The sequence below is a fragment of the Malaclemys terrapin genome, chromosome 2 (assembly GCF_027887155.1).
Source record: "Malaclemys terrapin pileata isolate rMalTer1 chromosome 2, rMalTer1.hap1, whole genome shotgun sequence".
NCBI classification, from domain to species: Eukaryota; Metazoa; Chordata; order Testudines; family Emydidae; genus Malaclemys; species Malaclemys terrapin.
This window is the reverse complement of record NC_071506.1, coordinates 90,920,043-90,943,113: the sequence shown is the minus strand read 5'-3', so window position 1 is coordinate 90,943,113 and position 23,071 is coordinate 90,920,043. Positions and strand designations below refer to the sequence as shown.

At 41.5% G+C, this 23,071-nt stretch overlaps 1 protein-coding gene across 5 annotated transcripts in view; it reads right to left on the bottom strand.

Moving 5' to 3' along the window:
- LDLRAD4 (low density lipoprotein receptor class A domain containing 4) overlaps positions 1-23,071 on the bottom strand; it is a 436,744-nt gene that overhangs the window by 309,504 nt on the left and 104,169 nt on the right. Inside the window, exon 1 of one of the 5 annotated variants that reach the window (XM_054017888.1) lies at positions 14,719-14,846. The exons of the other annotated variants lie outside the window; for them this stretch is intronic. The gene's annotated coding sequence lies outside the window, so the exon portion shown is untranslated. Of the gene's footprint in view, positions 1-14,718; positions 14,847-23,071 lie in introns of those variants that run through there. 5 annotated transcript variants of the gene reach the window in all.

Genomic DNA, 23,071 nt, shown 5'->3' with positions numbered 1-23,071 from the left:
CTACTCAGAAGAAGGGAAGCTTAAGAACACATGGTTCTAATATGCTGGGACTCAAACACAGCAGCCTGGTGAGTGTCCAGTTATGGGAGCTCTATCACGGCTGTACATGACAATGACTAAACACACTCCACAACGTGTCATTTAGAATAACATTTTTAATCCTGATTTATATTGTTTTGCACACTCACTCGTTACTTTTTATTATGTGCACTATGGTAGTGCCTGGCAGCCTTAGTTGTGAAGCAGGACCCCATAAATACGAGATGCTGCACAAACAAACAAACGACAGTCCCTGCCCCCCCCTGCTTTACCATATAGTGCTGAATTTTGTTTTGTTCACAATTAATTCAATGAGATTCTGTACTTCATTGTAAATAGTCTTGTTCCTATGTTTATGATCTACTCCAAAAAACACCAACAAGACACACGGTGGTTACACCAAGAGCGCCTGCTGTACAATGCCTGGAACAAACCAGCTTCCATGAGCAAACACTGACACCACTAGACGGCTCATTTTTACGCTGCCTTCAAATGCTGCACCAATCACACAGTTTTAGAAGGTCAATCAGAGAGAGAACTGAAGAGGAGGCAAAGGGCAGACTATTTCTTCAGAGAAAAAATTTAGGAGGACTGACAGTTGTTCATGTCACTTTCTACTGAACACCAGTCAGTGTCAGAAAAAGACATGCTTGCAACAGTCAAGTAGTATTTGGATTTCAAATTGGACTATGAGCACAGAACTATGATATGGTCCCTTTTGAAGTTGTAAAAATAAAAAATTTAGAGTAGTAAGGGTGTTCTGAATCTTTGATCCCTTGAATAGGGATAATAAGGAAACTGATAAATAAAGAATCTCTAAATATATTATCTTTACACACCAATGTTACAGTCATGGTAAAGTTGGAAAACAAAAACCCACAGAGACATTTAGTTTCCATTTCTTACAGCTGCAGCTAGATCAAAGCCTAGAGAACTGCACATCTGCGTCTCTGGAGGTGCATCAGAATAGAAAAACAACTGTTCTAGCCCAAGAGAGAGAGAGAGAGAGAGAGAGAGAGACTTATCCAAGTGCCTGAGGCAATAAGACACATACTAGTGAAAAAAACTGCATGGCTGCCCGGGGGGGGGGGGGGGGGGGGCGGCAAGTGGGGCAATTTGCCCCAGGCCCCGGGCCCCGCAGGGGCCCCCACAAGAATATACTATTCTATAGTATTGCAACTTTTTTTTATGGAAGGGGCCCCCGAAATTGCTTTGCCCCAGGGCTCCTGAATCCTCTGGGCGGCCCTGAGAAAATGCAGCATAAGCCACAACTGATGTATCCTTGCCAATCACAGAATACTCTGGAAATTGCTCTCCATCCTTTTGTCCTCCAAGGAGGATAATTCAGGCCGAGCAACGCCATCTCTCAGAGACAATCACTCTTTTTGCCTCTAAATACAAAAGATGAATAATGATGACAACATTATTGCAACTTCTCCAGCAAATGCCAACAAATGTCCACACTGCAACAGGATGGCAGGGACTGGGGTAGAGAGCTTGCTACATGTCTGCTAAGTGGACTAATTCGAGAACATAAACACATAACATAAAACTTGCTGAAGGTGTCAGGGGAAGTAAATTATCTATAGCCCTATCCATAGGCTACACCAGAATAGTAGTTCTGACTTTGCTGTCACAAACCCACATCATAATCTGAACTCAGAGGAGAGGAGTACACTTGTTATTCTCTAAGTATCTGATACTCCACGAGTTCACCACCATGGGCAATTAGGTCAACCATGCCCCCACCCCCGCCCCACGGAATCACAGCAAGACTTTAGCCAAATGCTGTTCAACATAAAACATATGCACCAGTTACAGTTTTATCACAAATGAGTCACTTGACACATTTGCATCATGGAAACCTGGCTAAATGACTCTTCATGCCCAGCGCTGACTCACATTGTACCTTTATGATACTCTGTACTCCACAGAGCCAGAGAAGACAAATCAGGAGGCAAAATAGCCATTCTGTGCTGTTCCCAGCTCAGCTCAAATCCAAAAAGAGGCTCACTTGAAACAAAGCCCTTTTATTGAAGCCAATTAATTGGAGAGTCTAAAAACAAGACCAACTTGGGCATCCTGTTAATATATAGATTTCCAGACACAAGGGCTTCCAGGAGGGAATGACAGACATATTAGGCTCAGTCGTTGGAGACCTACCTCTGATGAAATGGCATTGCCTTCTGTGACACTCCACGGAGGTACCAGGGCTATCAGGCATCTTGCTACCACCTGACTTTAGCGTGAGGAAGCCTGGTCTGCGTCTGCCACAGGTCAGCTCCCCAACTCCACCGGCCATGGGCAACACAAGCATTCCCCTCTAGGCCTTGTAGGCCCCTCTGTTACACCATAGGTTAGTGATTGGGACACTCCAACCAATTGAGACCTCTGAGTGACTCCCTGGAGTGTCCAGCCCCTGGTCCACTGGACACTCATAGTATTCACAGATTCACTGCTTTCAAAAAACAGTACATCCCAGCTTACCAGATCCACTTCAGATCACTCCTCCACTTAACACACAGCACTTAAATATGTTTATAGTGAAATCAAATATAAATGTATTTAACAAAGCACACAGATTTAAATGATAGCAAGAAGTAGTGTTGGAAACAAATGGTTATACATAAAATAAAATTGTAACTCGCATTCTAGAGCCTAGACTTAATTAACAAGATACTCCCATGTCTTGTAGAATATTGCTCACCCCAAATCCTTGTAGCACTTTACGAATCTCTGTAAAACTCTATGCATCCCCTGTGCCCCATCACCTGGCAGCAACTGATGCCTGAGTCCATAGGCACCAACTCCATGGGTGATCAGGAGGGCTCAAGCACGCATGGAAAAAAATAGGGGGTGCTCAGCACCCACCAGCCTCACAGGTTCCGACCTGAGGCTAGCCACTGATCAGCTGTTCGGCAGGGCCCCCAGGGCTGGTCTTTGATCAATGAATGGCTGGCTGGAAGTGCTAGGGGGATAGAGAGGGCAGAGAGGTGGGGCCTTTAGTGGAGGGGGTGAAGTGAGGGCAGGGACTCGGGGTGGAGCACACACAGGGAAACATAAAAATCAGCACCTGTGCCTGAGTCTCACACTCCTATCAATTTCTCCACCTTAGCTTTCTCAGAGGTTATCTCCAGCCCCACATGCACAGCCAGCCTGCAATAGATTCTCAGACTGGTTGTGGACATAAACACAAGAACTGTCATAGTCCAACCACTTTCAGTGAAAATCCAAAGCCACCTAAACATCAAAAATAAGGCTAGTACCATGGCCTAACACCTGGAAACTCATGAACTCCATCCAATTTGAAAACTTAAGGAAAAAAACTCTACCTCATCACCAGGGAGTGGAAGAACTAGTAACTATTAAAACCATGCCTGACTATTACTTCTGGCACTAAATGGAAGCTCCCATCTCACTGACCACACAGATTTGCATGGCTTTGGGATGATCTGCAGTATGGAATGCAGGAAGAAAGAAAACTTGAGTGTCAACTGCAGAAAATATTAGGAAGTACAGAAACAACTCCTCCAAAAGTTTTTTAAAACTTATGCCACTCTTATTAAGTCAAACAGATTCTCTCTCTCCTCTATTGCTGGACTGACCCCAAGCTGCTGGAGAGATGATCTATAGCTTAATACAACAGCTACATTCCAATATCAACCAACAGGGGAGGCTTATGAACACAGGAGACAGATTTCACAAGAAATGGATTATATATTATGAAACTTACTACCAGAAGAGTAAGAATAATTAACAACCTCTGTGTTCTCAGAAAAAAAAAACTAGGGCTGTCAAGCAATTAAAAATATTAATCATGATTAATCAGGCAATTAATTGCACTCTTACACAATAATAGAATACTATTTATTTAAATATTTTTGTATGTTTTCTACATTTTCAAATATATTGATTTAAATTACAACACACAATACAAAGTGTACAGTGCTCACTTTATATTTATTTTTATTACAAATATTTGCACTGTAAAAACAAAAGAAATAGTATTTTTCAATTCCCTCATTACAAGTACTGTGGTACAATCTCTATCATGAAAGATGAACTTACAAATGTAGAATTATGTACAAAAAAAACCTGCATTCAAAAATAAAACAATGTAAAACTTAAGAGCTTACAAGTCCACTCAGTCCTACTTCTTGTTCAGTCAATTGCTCAGACAAACAAGTTGGTTTACATTTGCAGGAGATAATGCTGCCTGCTTCTTGTTTACAATGTCACCTGAAAAGTGAGAACAGGCGTGCCCAGGGCACTGTTGTAGCTGATATCGGAAGATATTTACGTGCCAGACGGGCTAAGAATTCATATGTCCCTTCATGATTCAACCACCATTCCAGAGGACATGTGTCCATGCTGATGACAGGTTCTGCTTGATAACGGTCCAAAGCAGTGCAGAGCAATGCATGTTCATTTTCATCATCTTAGTCAGATGTTACCAGCAGAGGGTTGATTTTCTATTCTGGTGGTTTGGGTACTGGAGTTTCTGCATCGGAGTGCTGTTCTTTTAAGACTTCTGAAAGAATGCTCCACGACTCTTCCCTCTAAGATTTTGGAAGGCACGTAGATTCTTAAACTTTGGGTCAAGCTATCTTTAGAAATCTCACATTCGTACCTTCTTTGGGTTTTGTGAAATCTGCAGTGAAATCTTAAAACGAAGATGTGCTGGGTCATCATCCGAGACTGCTATAACATGAAATATATGGCAGAATGAGGGTAAAACAGAGCAGGAGACATACAATTCTCCCCCAAGGAGTTCAGTCACAAATTTAACAAGCGTCATCAGCATTGAAATATGTCCTCTGGAATGTTGGCCGAAGCATGAAGGGGCATACAAATTTTTAGCATATCTGGCATGTAAATACCTTGCAATGCGAGCTACAAAAGTGCCATGTGAATGCCTGTTCTCACTTTCTGGTGACACTGTAATCAAGAAGCGGTCAGCATTATCTCCCATAAATGTAAACAAACTTGTTTCTCTAAGCGATTGCCTGAATAAGAAGTAAGACTGCGTGGACTTGTAGGCTCTAAAGTTTTACATTGTTTTGTTTTTGAATGCAGTTATGTAACAAAAAAAAATCTACATTTGTAAGTTGCACTTTCATGATAAAGAGATTTGCACTACAGTACTTGTATGAGGCGAATTGAAAAATACTATTTCTTTTGTTTATAATTTTAAAGTGCAAATATTTGTAATAAAAATAATAATATAAAGTGAGCACTGTACACTTTGTATTCTGTGTTGTAATTGAAATCAATATATTTTAAAATGTAGAAAAAGATCCAAAAATATTTTAAAAAATTCAATTTATATTCTATTTTTAACAGTGTGATTAAAACTGCAATTAATCGCGATTACATTTTTTGAGTTCATCACATGAGTTAACTATGATTAATCGACAGCCCTATAAAAAAAACATTTTTCAACCTATGTTTCCCAGAGTAAGTTGTGTTCTCCCACAAAGAGGTCTGTAAACTAACAGACAGCTTGATGGTGAGGTTTGGGCTCTGGTGAGTAAGAATTACAATATTCCAACCAGGGAACAGAAATTGTTGTTTTCTAAGTAGAGATAGTCATGAAATATGCTTCTGCACTACAGAAGTTTAACTGCCCAGTAGCTTGGGTACATGCAAAAGGATGAACCATGATTTTCTGTAGATTAGATGCCCACAAAAACCTGTTTTCTTTCAAGGCTTTGTCCATGAAATTAGGTTCCCCCTCTCTATCAAGGTACCATATATACTCGATCATAAGCCGGTTCGTTTATAAGCCGAACCCCTCCCCCCCCCAGATGGATAAGTAAAAATGGCAAATTTTTATGACCCATTCATAAGCCAACCCTGTAATTCAGGGGTCGGCAAACTTTGGCTCCCGGCCCATCAGGATAAGCCGCTGGCGGGCCGAGATGGTTTGTTTACCGCAAGCATCTGCAGGCACGGAGGTAAACCAAAGTAAACAAACCGTCCCGGCCCACCAGCGGCTTACCCTGACAGACCAGGACAGCAACTGGGTGGGGAGGAGAAGCTGGGGATCAGGGGAATAACCCATAACCACCCCCCACATGACCCCACCCCGGGATCTCCTCACATGACCCCTCCCTGTATAACCCTTCCCCGCCCCACCTCTAACATCGGACCCCACACTCTCCCCATCCCATCCCTTCCCACCTTACCTGGGACGGGCCAGGGGAGGATGTCTCTGGCCTGGCCAGAGCTGACCCAGCAGACAGGGTGGTGCTGCCGCAGCCTGCCAGCCCTGGAGCTGCAGCTGCTTCGGAGGCTGGGGGGAGAACAGCGTGGCTAGAAGAGGAGAGATTCTGGCCCCACCTCTTCCCTTCTGGCTCTGCAGGCTGTGCTGCCTCTCTTTGCCCCCTCTGTTGGGGGGGAGGGGCTCTGTCCCACCTCTCCCCCTCTCTATACCCATTCATAAGCCGACCCCCTTCTCTGATGCTTCCCTTTTTTACTAAAAAAATTTGGTTTATGAACAAGTATATACGGTATACTTTGAGGAATAAACTCTGTTCCATCCCACACATACACATACTAGATGGGTAACCTTTACAGTTCTGCAAATAGCTTATTGATGAAAAGGGAAAAAATGCTTAATTTCAGTGTCATAAAGTCACCAGAGAAATAAACGTAGAATATTAAGCACCTGTGAAAACTTTAAATCTCACTAGCAAATATTTATGAATGTGCATTATTCTGGGGCTGTGAGAGCACTGACACATATTTTGTCAAGCTCTGGTACTGGAGAACTTGTGGACACTGAGAAGTGAAGCAGTTAATGGATTTCATGGAAAGTTCTTTGTTGGAGGAAAACCATCACAGCCAACATCAAATCAGCCAACTGCTCATATAATACTGACACCACCTGTTCATGCTACCATAAAGTCTTTTGAACCAACTTTTCCCCCAGTTACTTATTTTATTAAACCACTTACTGAAACTCACTGGCACATGCTAAGACACCAGCACTTTACTTCCATCTGGGAAAGCAAACGAGTAATTTCTTCACTAATACATGCCAATGCCAGGTAACTAAGATTGCTGTTGTTAAACACTGTAACACAACAATAATGCAGTGCACTCAGTTGTCGCTTATTGAGTGTCAGACCTTGAGTTTATAGTGCAACACACAATGCAATACTCGTCAACTGAGCAAGTTTAATGTACTTTTTTCTTTAACTCTTGCAATGTATATGGTATAAACAGCTATCTTCCAGTGCAGGCCTGCTTGTCATTACAACAGATGAAGCTACTAGTAAATAAATATAAAGGTTTGAAAGCTGAGGGATACTACAGGAAAACGCAAGTTTCCGCCAGTCTATTAAGCAGGGGTTTGCTTTGCACTGTGGTCTTAACAGGACACTGTCAACCCAAGTTAGCTAAGTTCAGCAGTTTGAAGTTAATTCTTTTTGTTTCACAGCCCACCCACAGCCCCATCTAACTTTCCATTGTATTTTGTCGCAAGCAGAGATTTTAGTCCCAGGTGATCTGAAAGGCAGGTGGCAGTTGAAACCAATTTAACCAATTTCCAACTGTGCGTAAGCCATATTACTGTAGTTTAAAAAGGAAATCTTTAAAATATGCAGACAAATCCTAACAGTGTTTTGGGCAGGAGTTGGGGGGTAGAACTGGGTGAAAGGGAAGAATTTTGTGCTGCTTGGCTGCTACTCTTAGCTGGATTCACATCAATACATTTGCTTGTTCTAAAGGCTTATTTTGAAGCAGCTAAGAATTAGCTACTGCCAGCAAGAATTTTGTGTGCAGGGAAAACTTTTATATTTGTAAGATGGATGATATTAAAGATAACAGTAAGTATCAGGTCACCTTTCTTGTGACAGAAGGAAAGCTGGGTTTCTCCAGTGCTACACCTCAATTCTGCCACTCCCTCATCAGGGATCCAGGAGAATGTCTTCAGTAAGGACTAGATTCAGCACGCTGCTGACTGAATTCTCCACTCTCATTAAATGTAAAGGAAGTGGAGGAAGCTTTGCACTGGGAAAGTTCATACTGACTGAATGGAAGCAGGAACAGTCTTTAAATTAGCAGTCCCATGAACTCATAGGGCTTCATTCACCCCTGGTTTACTCCAGATGTATGACAGTGTAAATTAACTGATTTGAGCGGAGTTACACCAGCATAATGCAGCCACAAACTGAGCCCTGTGTCTGAGTCACACACTGGAACTTATTCTCATACTCCAGGGCATCCTATTTCATCCCCTGCATTTACTAAAACTTTTAATTATTTTTTCCAAAGGAGCAGCTTTATCATCACAGTTGGCCCCTTGTTTCCTTTCCCCTTCTTCCTCTTTATTTATTAATACTCATCTCACTTGTTACTTCTTTAAAGTTTTGAAAATGTTTTTTTTTTTCAGTAAAGTGTTTACAAGTTTTATTATGTTTCTCCTGTGTGACTGATTTGTGGCTGTAGCAGGGTGGTTACCCGATTCCTGCCCTGAAGGGCTTAAAACAGCCCTGGGAGAGGGCTGTGGCAGGGAAAGCCACGAATAGGATGATTGGGGAAGCAGCTGCAGCTGGGCCACGCCCCAATCAGGCCTCCGCTGGCCCTATATAAGAGGCTGGGAGACAGGAGCGCAACAGTCTCTCTCTAGCTGTAGAGGGAGATGGACCTGGCTGCAGGGACCCAAGCAGGGCTGGGGAAAGGTAGAGGAACTGGGGAGGCTCCAGTCTGGAAAGCCCCAGGCTGCGGCCTAGCAGAAGGCCAACGGGTACTGGGGGTTGCAGAGGGCAGCCCAGGGGTAGGCAAAGGCAGCAGATCCAAACCCAACTTTGCTGGTGATGAGTGGCTTATACTACAGTCTGTCCCAGGGTGTGGGGGCTAGTTGGTGACTGGCAGTAGCCTATGACTGAGGCAAGGTGGGGATAGGAAGTGGGGGTTCCCTGGGGAGGGGAGAACGGCCAGGGGGCAGCACCCCAGCTAACAGGGCACCAGGTCCGGGAGGGATATGGGGGGCCAAGCAGCAGCGGGACACCAGCCTGCAGAGGGTGCTCTGTGTAGGAAAGAGCTAATTCCCTGAGACGACCAGCAGGAGGCGCCACAGCAGTGAGTCTCGCATCGCTATAGTGGCCCATGCCAAACTGTGGTGATGTTGGTAACTTTGTAAATAATATCAGATCAATATTAAACTGGATTGAATAAATAAGTCAGAAAAGATAAGTAAAATATTTAGGAATAATCTCAACTATTAAAATTCAATTTACAAATTAAGAAGGTTTAAAATAAAATGTAGAATGACCAATGTTTAGTTGAGCCTTGGATAAGGAGCTCCTAGCTTACCTGTATGGAAGAGGGTTGGTGTAGGAAAATGGTTTTGGCACTAAAGCACTGTCCAGGGCATCCAGAAATCTGAGTTCTGATTTTGACAGGGTTATTTGACTTTGGGAAAGTATTTAAGCCCCAACTTGCATAAGTGGTTACTAATTTTAGCCACCCAACTTAAGATATTTTAGCTTGAAGTTCATAGTTACCAAGCCAGACGACAATTCCAACTGGAGACAATGTGAGCTGCGGGTGCCACTTCCCTCAAACTTTGTCTCTCAAGCCGGGCACCCAAAATTAGCAAACACTTTGAAAATGTCAGCCTCAACCTCTCTTGGCCTCAGCTTTTGGAAGAGCTAAAACTATCTGATGTGGGTGAGAGGGAATTGCACTGCCTATATTAAAAACTTTAGTAGCTGTTTAGAGAGGGAAATGTTTGGTTTTCTTGGTGGTGTGAGACAGGCTGCAGAGGATACCACTAAGGTTTGAGAGACTGCGTAGTTAAAATAAGCAAGAAATTAATTGACAACACAGACAAAAGAAGAGTACTGCACAGATCATATGTACTATGCTCTATCCATATACTGTGACAATGAGCATTTCACCATAATCTATTATACTTATCATGAAAGTGTCAAATCCGGAAGGAAACGTGGCTGAAGCAAGCTGTTCTTCGTCCTCATTCATTTTCCTTTCCCATTTCTGATCAAACCAAATTGGGACCCAATTAAGTTACCAATTCTTGCAACTTTAAGTACCGGTATTTGTGACAGCTGACATATGTAGATTTTTAGGGCGATCAAGCAATTAAAAAAATTAATCGCACGATTAATGGCACTGTTAAACAATAATCACACCTGGATCAACTGGTCTTCAGCTGTCATTAAGACTGCGCCGATCACAACACGTCCGCCATTCTTCTCGCATTCTTGCCTTTCTTCTCCACATTTGTCCAAAACGTTTTAAACAATAGAATACTATTTATTTAATTTTTGGGTGTTTTCTACATTTTCAAATATATTGATTTCAATTACAACACAGAATACAAAGTATACAGTGCTCACTTTATATTTATTTTTGATTACAAGTATTTGCACTGTAAAAAAGTATTAGATGAACTGAAAAATACAAGTTCTAAAGCACAATCTCTTTATCATGAAAGATAAACTTACAAATGTAGAATTATGTACAAAAAAACTGCATTCAAAAATAAAACAATGTAAAATTTTAGAACCAACAAGTCCACTCAGTCCTACTTCTTGTTCAGCCAATCTCTCAGACAAACAAGTTTGTTTACATTTGCAGGAGATAATGCTGCCTACTTCTTGTTTACAATGTCACCTGAAAGTGAGAACAGGTGTTCTCAGAGCACTATTGTAGCCAATGTCGCAAGATATTTATGTGCCAGATGTGCTAAACATTCATATGTCCCTTCATGCTTCAACCACCATTCCAGAGGACATGTGTCCAGGCTGATAACTGGTTCTGCTCGATAACAATCCAAAGCAGTGTGGACCAACACATGTTCATTCTCATTATCTCGATTCAGATGTCACCAGCAGAAGGTTGATTTTCTTTTTTGGTGGTTCGGGTTCTGTAGTTTCCGCATCGGAGTGTTGCTCTTTTAAGACTTCTGAAAGCATGCTCCACACTTCGTCCCTCTCAGATTTTGGAAGGCACATCGGATTCTTAAACATTGGGTCGAACGCTGTAGCTATCTTTAGAAATCTCACATTGGTACCTTCTTTGTGTTTTGTGAAAGCTGCAGTGAAAGTGTTTGTTTTTAAAATGAACAAAATGTGCTGGGTCATCATCCAAGACTGCTATAACATGAAATATATGGCAGAATGATGCTAAAGCAGAGCAGGGAACATACAATTCTCCCCAAGGAGTTCAGTCACAAATGTAATTAACACATTATTTTTTTAGAGTGTCATCAGCATGGAAGCATGTCCTCTGGAATGGTGACCAAAGCATGAAGGGGCATACGAATGTTTATCATATATGGCACGTAAATACCTTGCAATGCCAGCTACAAAAGTGCCATGCAAATGCCTGTTCTCACTTTCTGGTGACTTTGTAAATACAAAGAGAGCAGTATTATATCCTGTAAATGCAAACAAACTTGTGTGTCTTAGCGATTGGCTGAATAAGAAGTAGGACTGAGTGGACTTGTAGGCTCTGAAGTTTTACATTGTTTGGTTTTTGAGTTCAGTTACGTAAAAAAAAAAAATCTACATCTGTAAGTTGCACTTCCACGACAAAGAGATTGCACTACAGTACTTGTCTGAGATGAACTGAAAAATACAATTTCTTTTGTTTATCATTTTTACAGTGCAAATATTTAATCAAAAATATGTACTTTAATTTCAGTTACAATGCAGAATACAATATATACGAAAATATAGAAAAAAATGTTTAACAGTGCGATTAAAACTGCGATTGATCACAATTAATTTTTTTTAATTGCAATTCATTTTTTTGAGTTAATCACGTGAGTTAATGGCGATTAATTGACAGCCTTAGTAAAATTTATTAACCCCAGCAGAATACATTAAAACAAAAACTAAATGCATTTCTTTAAGTGCATATTGCTACCTATTAGACCCCAATGACTACCAAAGCTCTATATTAGATTCTGCTAGTTTTGGTTCAACTTCAGTAACTTACAGAAGTAAATGTATGTGTGTTTGACTGTTGTGGTAGAATAACCAGAAGGTGTCTCAAATTCTGTACTACTTTGAGCTTGTAAGATTCATGAAATTACAGGGGTGGCCAACTTGAGCCTGAGAAGGAGTCAGAATTTACCAATATACATTGCCAAAGAGCCACAGTAATACGTCAGCAGCCTCCTATCAGCTTTTCCCACCACCCCCACTCCTAGCACCTCCCACCCACTGACAGCCCCGCCAATCAGCACCTCCACCTCTCTCCCCGCACCTCCTGATCAGGACCGGCTCCAGGCACCAGCCGAGCAACCTCGTGCTTGGGGCAGCAGATTCCAAGGGCCGGCATTCCAGCCGCCCTTTTTTTTTTTTCCCCTTTCTTTTTCTTTTTGGTCTGCCGCTCCAGCCGCCCTATAGGGGGCGGCGGCACGGAGGAGAGGAGTGCCCTGCAGCAAACTCGGCAGGGCAGCCCGCGTCCTTCCCTCCCAGCCAACTGGAGTGGCACAGAGCCCTCCCGGCAGGCGGTGCGGTGGGAGGGGCTGCATCGCGAGCACCCCACTGAAGCCCTGGCCGCTCCCCTTCTCTCTCTCCCCCCCTCTAGACCAGGCGCGCACTCTGCTGCATGTCTGCAGCACAGGTAGTCCCCCTGCACCCTGGCTCCGGCCACCCTGCAGTTTTTTTCCCCCCCCCCGCTTTGCTTTGCTGCTCCAGCTGCCCCGCAAGTGTGGTTTTTGTTTTTTGGGGGTCTTTTTTTGTTTGTTTTTTGGCTTGGGGCGGCAAAAAAGCTGTGGCAGAGCCAGGGGTTGAGCAGTGAGCACCAGCCCAAGTGTTGGTGCTTATACAAAGAGCTGCATATTAACTTCTGAAGAGCCGCATATGGCTCCGGAGCCACAGGTTGGCCACCCCCCCATGAAAAGCATGCAATTTCCAAAATTTATTCTTGTTCCTTTTTTACTGCATGCAAATGAAAAGTTAAAATAATTTATCATACACTGATACTTTTTCACGATGGTAATTTACTTTTTTAAAATCCCATGAATAAGAAAAAGGAATCTTCTTATCACATTTAAACAAGCTTAAGATACCTCAAGCTTTTATAGATTTGAAAATTTTAGTTTACTGGACACTGCAGTTCACTATTTAAGAATATAAAATCACTGCTGGCATCAGTGCAGGTGTCTAGTAGATAATTGGCTGTGTGGTTTTATACAGGTCTGCACAAGTATACTTGCCAGCTTTCCATCACCACTCCATCAGAAAATCTGAGGGAGCCTTTTAAATTGACATTTTGTTTGATATGCACACAGAACGTGCTTAGCACTCAGAGCAAGTAATGAAATGAAGCGCCTTTTTTTTTTTTTTTTTTTTTTTTTTTTTTTTAAGAGCTGTGTTGTTTTAGTTAAGGATGAAAATGTATTGAAAGCCGGATACCACCATGACTTCTTAATGGGTCTGGAAAGCTTAGTCACCCAGTAGAAATAGGGTACCTTACAACAAACAGTAGGCATTTCTGCACTTTCTAACTATGTATTTTCTTGTCTCCCCCCAATTAAATATAGCTAAAGTCCCAAACTATTGTTTTAAAGTATAGCTATGGAACAGGAAATGAAAGTTAGGGTCGTTTGTTTTAAGTTTTGTTTCTGACACTACCTCTATTCTTTAGTTACAAGTTCTGCCCTCAGATATACGTGTCCATTTCCCATTGACTACTGAGCTCACATATCTGAGAGCAGAATTTATCCTATAGAACCGGGGTACCAAACATACAGTCTGAGGGCCGGGTTTCATCAGGCCCATGGACTTTCCATTAATCTTTGACTTGTCTACACGATCCCAGAGTCTGCAATATGGGGGTGTGAATTGTACAGCATCCCAGGGTAGACTCTGCTAGTGAGCACTGATGTAGTTTCAAAGAGGACTACATCAGTGCACACAAGGAACATTTAGTGCACACCAGCAGGGTCCACATAGGGTAGTTAGAGTGCCACATACTGGTGCACTCTACAAATCATACCCCCATAGTCCAGACTTCGTGTAGCAATCCAGCAAAAACCTTGCTTACAGGTGTAGAACTACTTGGTTCCTTTTAAGAGATGCTGGAGATGCATAAGTCTGGTGGAAGCTGACATGTATCTGGTCAAGGGGAAATGGCATGGAAGAGTGTTCACCCCCCAGCTGGAGAGTAGATAGCCTGGCAAGTCAAAGAAAAGGAAATTTCAAATAAGTCAAAGGGTGAATGCCTGTTGCACCACTCAGTCCCTAAAATCTAAAATAAATTTAAGCAATTACTAATGTGGCTTTTATATTTTAATAACTTTTGCTGAATGTGGCCCATGCCTAGTGGCAGGGTATCAGATCAGGGCTGCCATATGAAATAAGTTGGACATCCCAGTCTAGAATGTTTTCTTTCAGACTGTAAACACTTTGGGGGCATAGATTCTCTTTTAATCATTGTTCCATGCTGAACAAAAATAATCAAAAAAGTAACATCTCCCAGACTCATTTTTATCCATATCAGGAACAAAACAAATGTGTCCAGATTTTAAAAATCTCCTCTTTCCCCTTCCCACCTACATAGTTCCTCCATGAAAGAACCTCCAGCTTTACTAAAAAGGAACATGTGAAATGCAGAAGTTAATTAGCAAGACAGCATGGTGATTCGGGTACTCAATTTTGACACACTGCAACAACAACAAAAAGCAACACAAACCTTACATATTGGTGATTTCATCAGCATTCTACAATGAAAAGAGATAGTGAGTCCTCTGCAGCCTCTAGGAACTAATCAATATTCTCCGTGGAATTGCAATGACTGAGAATTCCAGACAGTGCCATTCCATTTTCTCTGAAATCTTATCTTTTCAAAGTAAACAAACATGTGATAATAACTGCTAAAACTTTCCACAACCATTTGAAAACAGATTCACCACTACAAAGTAATGAGCATCTAATAAAATGTGCCCACTGCAACCTTCTTGCAGTGGGTTGGGGGTGTCTTTGTGCAGCTAGCTGGAAGAAAAGCGATGTTGCCTCTTTAAGGGCGTCTTAAATGAGTGGGAGAAAGTTTACAGGGATGGACAAGAAGAGCGGGAAGCAGTTGTGACCCGGTCAGGAGAAGGTCATTGCACTGCCCTTCCTGCTGCCTGAAAAGAGAGAGGGGGTATTTATACCCCATGCAGCCCCAGAGAGGCCTTCTTTTACCAGGATTGAACTGGGAGCACCCACCCATGAACTTGGCAAAAGGACCGTGTTCCCTCTTGATCTGATGTGGACATTACACTAGTTGCCCTTTTCCTTGGGGGCTGGGAAGAAATTTTTCCCTCACTGCCAGACTGGCCAAGGCAAGGTGGGATTTTCCCCCCACAGCTGGTCTGGGACCTGGTGGAGTGGAATAGGGGGTTAAGTTATAATGTCACAACTTAATACATAAAACGTGTGGCAGATGTCCAGTGCACGTACTCACCATGGAAGGGATATGGTTATTGGAGAAAATGGATTGGAGAAGGTTTGACGGAAAGGGAGCTGAGGAAGTGGGTTTGGGCTCCTATGTCTGGGACAGCGGGGAGCTGAACATTCTCCTTTTATAGCCCTCCATCACCTAGGATTGCCAACTTTCTAACTGCACAAAACCGAACACCATAGCCCTGCATCTTCCCCAAGGCCCCACTCACTCCATCAGTTTACAAATGATTACATGGAAGAAATTATTTGATGAGTGGACATGAAGGAGGAAATGGAGTCACTTGATACAATGAAGTAGGATGGGGTGGCACATATAGGGAATATAATGAGGAATCACCACCACACATTTGGAGGGGTTATTCAAATATAGGTCAAATGTCAGGATTTTCGTTTTAAATTACATGACTATTAAACCAGCCACTTTTGAAAACAGTCAATGACAAAGTCTGATTCTGTCATAATTGATTATTTCCTTTTCTTTCATTTATAAAAGTGGTAAACAGCCTCATTGGGTCCTTTGGGAGCCACCATAATGCTCTTCTTACCAATATGTGGACAATATATTCTTATCGTCTTATCAGTATGTGGACAGTAAAATATTACACTGTTAAAGATGTCATGTTTTCACTGCAGGTTCTACCTATGCAGCAGCAAACCCAGGAGGATGGGGAGCAACCTTCTTTCTTATGTAATAAATCCCTTTAACTTCTCAAATGCAGAGTCTACTTGTTCTTAATTAAGTAGTACCATCCATAAGTTAAAACAGAATGAAGTTATAACTTCCTCTTAGTTCAGAGACTAAATCCCTCTGTAATCTACTACTCCAGCACAGTTTCATGTTTCATCACCAAGTTCCTCTTGCGCTATATATATATATATATATATATATATATATATAAATAAAATGACTTCTTATTAATATATTCAATTCAACATTGGTACTCTAAGCTTACTGGATTTTTTCTGACCAAGCAATGAAAGTATGCAACTCACCTTCCCAAAGTCAAGCCTTTGAACAATAAAACCCCAAAAGCCTACCGAGATGGGGAAATTCTTAACTTCTGTACCCATATTCCAGGTTCTCTAACTCATACTTAAAATCAATGAGAGGGCTAACCTTTTAGCCTGCAACACAATGGAAACTTTTCTGCAACAGGATGCAGTGGCAATACCAGGACTACAGTAAGCAGAGTATTAAGTCTGGCTTCCCTTCTCTCGCCCTTTGCCCAGGTGCTATGGAGAGGAGCTATAAAAATGGCTACTGGAAAGTCAGAGAACAGAATACCCGAGGTAAGACAAGGCTCTACACCCAAACCCTCAAGTCTGGGAGAAGTCCATACTAGGGATGTTTCTGGAGGGAGGGAAAGTTCTTCAACATGGTGCAGATTAAAAGTTTCTGGCCTTCGGTCCCACTACTCCTGCAATCTTTCCGTAAACAGACCTCCAAAACCTGCACACAGCCCCAATGTGATCGATGCAATTGTATGCAGGGGCAGAGGTCTCCCCTGCAGAGCAGCTTGCAGGAGTGGGGCTTTGCTAATGTAAGGTATGAAGCAGAACCTGATTTTTTGAGTTGAAGTCTTTTCCTAACTGTATTTGTTGGGTTTGACTCTTCCCCCAACCACCACCCCAAGCCAAAGACTTGACTTTGTAAAGGTGACTTGCATCATTCCAATCTTTGGGAGCAGTATCACGGATCCACTGGATCTGTGCTACGTCCCAACTTTTAAAAAGTCTCTTAGAGGAACCCTTCAGTGTGGAAGACGCCCGAAAGGGTCCCACTCTTCCTTCAGGATAGGCCTTGTAGACTCAACACCTTCAAGACTGAGCTCATGGGCTCCAGCTCTCCTGTTCACCCTCTGAGTTCTGCTCTGCAAGTAGGGTGACCAGACATACCGATATTTCAGGGTGTGTTCCGCATCGCGACTGATCTTTGGTCGGGACGCAAATTGTCCCAATATCCGCCGGCAGCGCTTTTTTTTTTTTTTTTTGCTCCCCCCCATTCCCGTGTGTGTGTCACGATTTTTTCTTTCCCTCATCTGGTCACCCTATCTGCAAATCCAACTGCGCTAGACTTCTAGTCAGAGAATTTTACATTATTCAGTGATCAATTCACCTCAGCAAGTATATGTAGACACACCCAGCAGCCTTTTCAAAACAGAATAGGTATATTAGTCAACTGGATTACAGCATCGGAAGTCCTTAAATTAGCAAATAAAAGTTAAGACATAGTCCATCTAGCCAAGCTGCTCTGGACTCCAGTCCAAGCTCTGTCTCTCTGTCCCTGTTCAGCCCAAGCTGAGCACTTTGTGTCTCTCCAGAGGGCCACATTTAATCCTGCCACCTGACACCTTTTCCTTTGCTTTCCTTATTTGTTAGGTGGGAACATTCTCATCATTGGGGCTCCCCGTTGTCTATTTCGGCTTCTCCATTGATATGGGTTGGTTTCAGCAGGTTCCAAGCCAGTTCCTTAACAAGTCATTCATTGCACCCCAGACAGCGAGGGGACACCTCATGTCTCCTGTTCTGCCCCAAAAGCAGACTTAACTCTTTTGCCCCGCACTGGGTAGCAATGCAAAGTACCAAGGGAAACTGAGGCACACATAGAATTCATAAAAATATTACAAAAAATCTCACTTCATCATGGAGGGGGACGAATCAGCTTAAGGTAACAACTTTTAATGAATATCAGAGGCCTAGTATATAATGAGGTACCAAAGCTATGGTGTTTCTTCTCAAAAATGCTGGCTGATTACTGCTGTTACTCACACTTCATATTAAGGTTAACCATTATAAATGTAATATATGAGGTTATAAGCACATTACAGACACAAGTAGCTTGTGTTATGAGGATATCAGTAAAAGGGTTTAAAGATGGTTATTAGCAACCTATTTTATTCCAACAATCTATTAACCATTTATTAAAGCATCAATATGTGTTAACCCTTATAAACACATCCTTAATACCCTGCTGTCTAATTTTCTGTCAAATTACACCACCAGTTTACATTGTACACTACCATAACCAAATTATCTGAGAGGCTTTATATGAGTGACACACCAAGAAAAGACTCCTTAACAGCTGAAATTGGATACAGTTAAAAATAAAGATGTACTTCTTTTCCCTGACTACCAGAATCATAATATTTAGAGAAGAAAGAGGGTTACTTGCCGAGTGTGCACACAAAATTAGCACTGAATGACTGAAAACTGTGATGAAAAGAGGAAGTTGCATAAATGCAGAAGAATAAAAATGCAGGCAACCAAGGAATCAGACAGCTTGATGTGATAATATGGAAGAGTCATGGAGAACTTGGATTCTGCTACCACTGACAAAGTTTTCCTGGAGGCAGCTTAGTGTGGCCAGATGTCCTACTTTCAGTAGCATTGTCCTACTTTTCAGTAAGTCAAAATATGTTCTGTTTGGTATAAAAGGTAAAAGTCCTACTCTGTGACACTGTCATCCTACGTGTCCTACCTTGCTAGAACCAAGTGAGCAGCCTTAGGCATCATAAAGGCAGAAAAACTACACCATCTTCCTAAACACAGCCATCTCAGATTTTTTTTTTTCCAATTTACACATGTAAACTCAAACCATTTCCACACTTTTGTCCTGCCTGTCATCACTCATGTACTAGAAATAAAAAAAAAAAAAAAAAAAAGGTTTTATTGTCTCCTTTTTTATTTTCTTCTTGGCTTTGTCCACACACTGGATATTCTTTTTTACTAAGCTCAGCAAATAAAAATAAGTGCCATATTTTTTAGTTCCAAACATCTAGTTACGCCAAGTAGTTTGCCCAGTGCTGCATAAACCAAGGACTTCATAACAAACTTCTATCACTATACCAACCAGTCTGCTGTTGAGATTCCTAGCAAAGCCCTTCATGTACTTTTACTATAAACTAATGTCAGATTTGTTTTGCTTTTTAATTAAAAATTTAAACATTTTACAATGTCAAATTATTTTAACATTGGGGTGTTTAACAACTAATTAAAATATGTGCTACACTCAAGCCACATTTTTCAGTTAATTAAACAGGCCTTCTCCACATTTATGCCTCTGTTCATCATCCACTCATATCTTCAAGTGATTTTAGTTGTTGTGGGTAGTGTTGTGCACCATTGTAGCATTTCTAGCATAGACATAAGATGTCAAAAGTACCACTTATATCAAAGGAATGGTATCAACTCATTAGTCTTCAATAAGTATCAAGAATGGAAGAAACAGCAGCTGACCAGGACAACAACTTTCTTAACTTACAGGGACAGTTCCCTATGAATACAGATGAGCTTCACCAGAAGAGCAGACTGAAAAAGATATTTACCTTAAAAATATGCCTGATTCTCTAAATGCCTAGAAATAAAAGTATTAGCCAAATGGGGAGAGGGAGGAACAGTAATTAAATATATCCATTCAACAGGTTCAATATGCCTTCTGACTTTAAACACCAATTTGGAGAAGCAATTTGGCTACTATGATGAAACAAAGGAAGTCTAACCAACCATTACCACCGAGCAGCTCTTCAGAATGGGCAAGAGAAGGAAACAAAACAAGGAGGAAGAGAATTTCTTCTGAGTAAATCTTTTAAGCCCATAGTCCCACAACTGCAGGAATAAAAGATAAAGCTTTTCCTCAATAAACAGCAGTGTCTGTGCTGCTCTAGATAAGAAATGTGCAGCTAAATCACAAAGAATGGACTAAGGTATGCATGGGTTTAAAGTACAACAGTCTGCATGTTTGAGACAGACACATACTTTATAAACAAAAAGGGAAAGTACAGGACAAGTGGTTATCTATAAAAACAAATGTCTGGAGAAATACTAAAAATAGTTCACAAGTCTGATATATGGTACTACACCCAAAAGTCATATAAAGATTTGTTAGTTTTAAACAAATACACACACACAGTAGTAAAGCTAATTTAAAACTATTTCCAAATCCATATACATACAACACATACATTTTTAAAATTAAGTCATTTCAAATAATATTTTAATAGTACATGCATTATTATTTGTGTAGATCAAAAGAAATTATACGATAACCGTGCGTAAAAGATTTCATAATTGGTGTTAACTAAAGACATAAGAGGAAAAGAGGTTTCACCAAAGCATCCATCACTAATCTTAGAATAAAACTCCAGATGATGCACACCTGCATGCTTCTGCAAAATGAAACACAGCAAAAATAAAAAAGAGATTCCAATTGTATTTTATGCTATTTAAAAATTCTCAGCCTCTTATAAGAATAGCTAATAATTCTGCTTTGGAAATTGCTATGCATTGCAGTTGACTATCATTGCTGCAAAAGTAAAAAATTATTTCTATTTAAAAGTTATAGCAAATGAACAAAGACTGGGAATGAGAAGGAGGAAGCTAGGAAAAGGGAAAGAGAAAACTGCCTCAGGAGGCAACGTAAAAACTTTGTTGGTAATATTGTGACAGATCAGACTTCAAATCAGATAACTGTGCTAATTCTGTGCACAAGTTTTCAAATCAACTGACTTTCAGCTTTAATGTTTGGCTTTTCTGCAACACTGTCCAAATTAAGAGACCTGAAGAAGAGCTCTGTATAAGCTTGACTCTCTCATCAACAAAAGTTGGTCCAATAAAAGATATTACCTCATCCACTTTGTCTCAAATTAAGAGACACGTTATCAGCTATATTGATTTTTCTTATTAATCCCTGGATTTTCAGCTAAAAAAAAAGCTTCCCTATTTTTGTAAAGTAGAATCACTGTTTGCACAAAGACAGAGTGTACAAGCTAACTTCAACAGACACGACCTTTAGAAAGTAGTAACGTTCACCCTGTGCTTGTGGGCACTTTGACAGATTAGCACTTGGAGAGATCTCCAGGCAGTATTTTATCAGCAGGGCGCATCCAGGCATGATGTGCACTTTCACAGTGTATTAGCATATCTAGAGGAGGAACACTCCAGACTGCACTGGCCTTTCATTGCAGGAGAGACCTGAAGTGTGGAAAAAAAACCCAATGAAGTTCACACAGACATCCAGAAGCTTTGCTATGTACCTAGGACTCTATCATCATCATCATCAAATACTTTTATATAAACTAGAGAATCCTTTATAGATACTCACTCCCAACATATTTTAATAATGAAAATGCTCTCCCCCCAGTCCCCACATCCCCAGATTTGCTGGTAGCTTTATATTCTGAAGAGCAAATAATCTTGACTTCCCTCTCTTTATTATTTGCATTACAATAGCACCCAGAGGCCCCATTATAAAGGTGTTGAACACATACACAGTAAGAAGCAGCTTCTGGGGTCCCACAGCACTTACAACCTAAATGAACAAGATAGATCAAGAACCTGATTCTCATCTCACTTACACCTGTAGGAAATCAGAAGTAAACCGCATTGAAGTCAATGGAGTTAACATAAGGATAATAAAAGGAGCAAAGGCCCGAAGAGTGAGTGAGAAGAGTATTATTATTATTCCTGTTTTGTAGATGAGTAACCAAGAAACAGAAAAATTAAGTGAACTGTCCAGGGTCAAAAAGGAAGTTGGTGGCAGAGTCAGCCAATGAACCCATTTCTTCTTAACCACAGTCTTGCCTTCTTCTCACCATGTTTTTGGTGGTCACCGAACCCTACTATCCAAGCAGGGGACTCCCCCTTGTATTCTCAAGTCCGCCTGCATACATAAGAGGACTCAACTAACAAAGCAGCAATTTGAGATTACAGCAGGTCTTCTAGGGTCAGAGTGGTGGGGGCTATATAATTAGTTATGTACAGTAGAACCTCAGAGTTCCAGACACCTCGGGAATGGCAGTTCTCCGTAACTCTGAAACGATCATAACTCTGAACAAAGTGCAGTTCAGGCTCCAGATCCAGCCGCTGACACTGCAGGCCAGGATTCAGCAGCAGCTGAGCTCCCTACTCAGCCTCAGCATGAGTTTGCAAGCTTGTCCGCCTCCCTGTGGGGTGTGTCTCTGTGTGTGAACATTGTGTCCCCCCCCCCAGCCGAAGTGGGGGGTGGAGAGTGGGAAGGGTGAAAGCTCCAGATGCCTTGGGCTGGCAGCCCCAGCATCTTGCTGTAAGTGGCTGCCCCGTGCGTGGGGTTGAGAGTGGGGTGGGGACAGGCAGCCCAGATGTGCCTACCTTTAAGATGTAATACAGCCACAGTACAGTATTTGCTTTTTATTTTTTATTGGGTTTTTTTGGTTTTTGGGGGGGTTTTTTTGGTCTCTGCTGCTGCCTGAGTGGTTACTTCCAGTTTCTCAGGGTGTCTGATTGACCGGTCAGTCCGTAACTCAGGTGTTCGTATCTTTGAGGTTCTACGGTAATTTGCTTTAATATGATTTAAGAAATCTTCTTTGACCCTACTTAAAGATAGAATTTTCAATCACCGCAGCAAAAGAATTGCTTCTCCTCACAGCTGTATTACAAAACATACTGAACTATTTAAACTTTAAGATACAGGAAAAGGGAGGGTCAGTATCTGTCCTCCAGCTGTAAATGTCCACCTGCCTTTAACATTTTCTGAAACCATGGGGAGACGGTCTTGAAGAAAGACTTGGACCTTCTTCATTGGTGCCAATGTGAAAGACCACTGAGCTCCCCTCATTGAAAACACA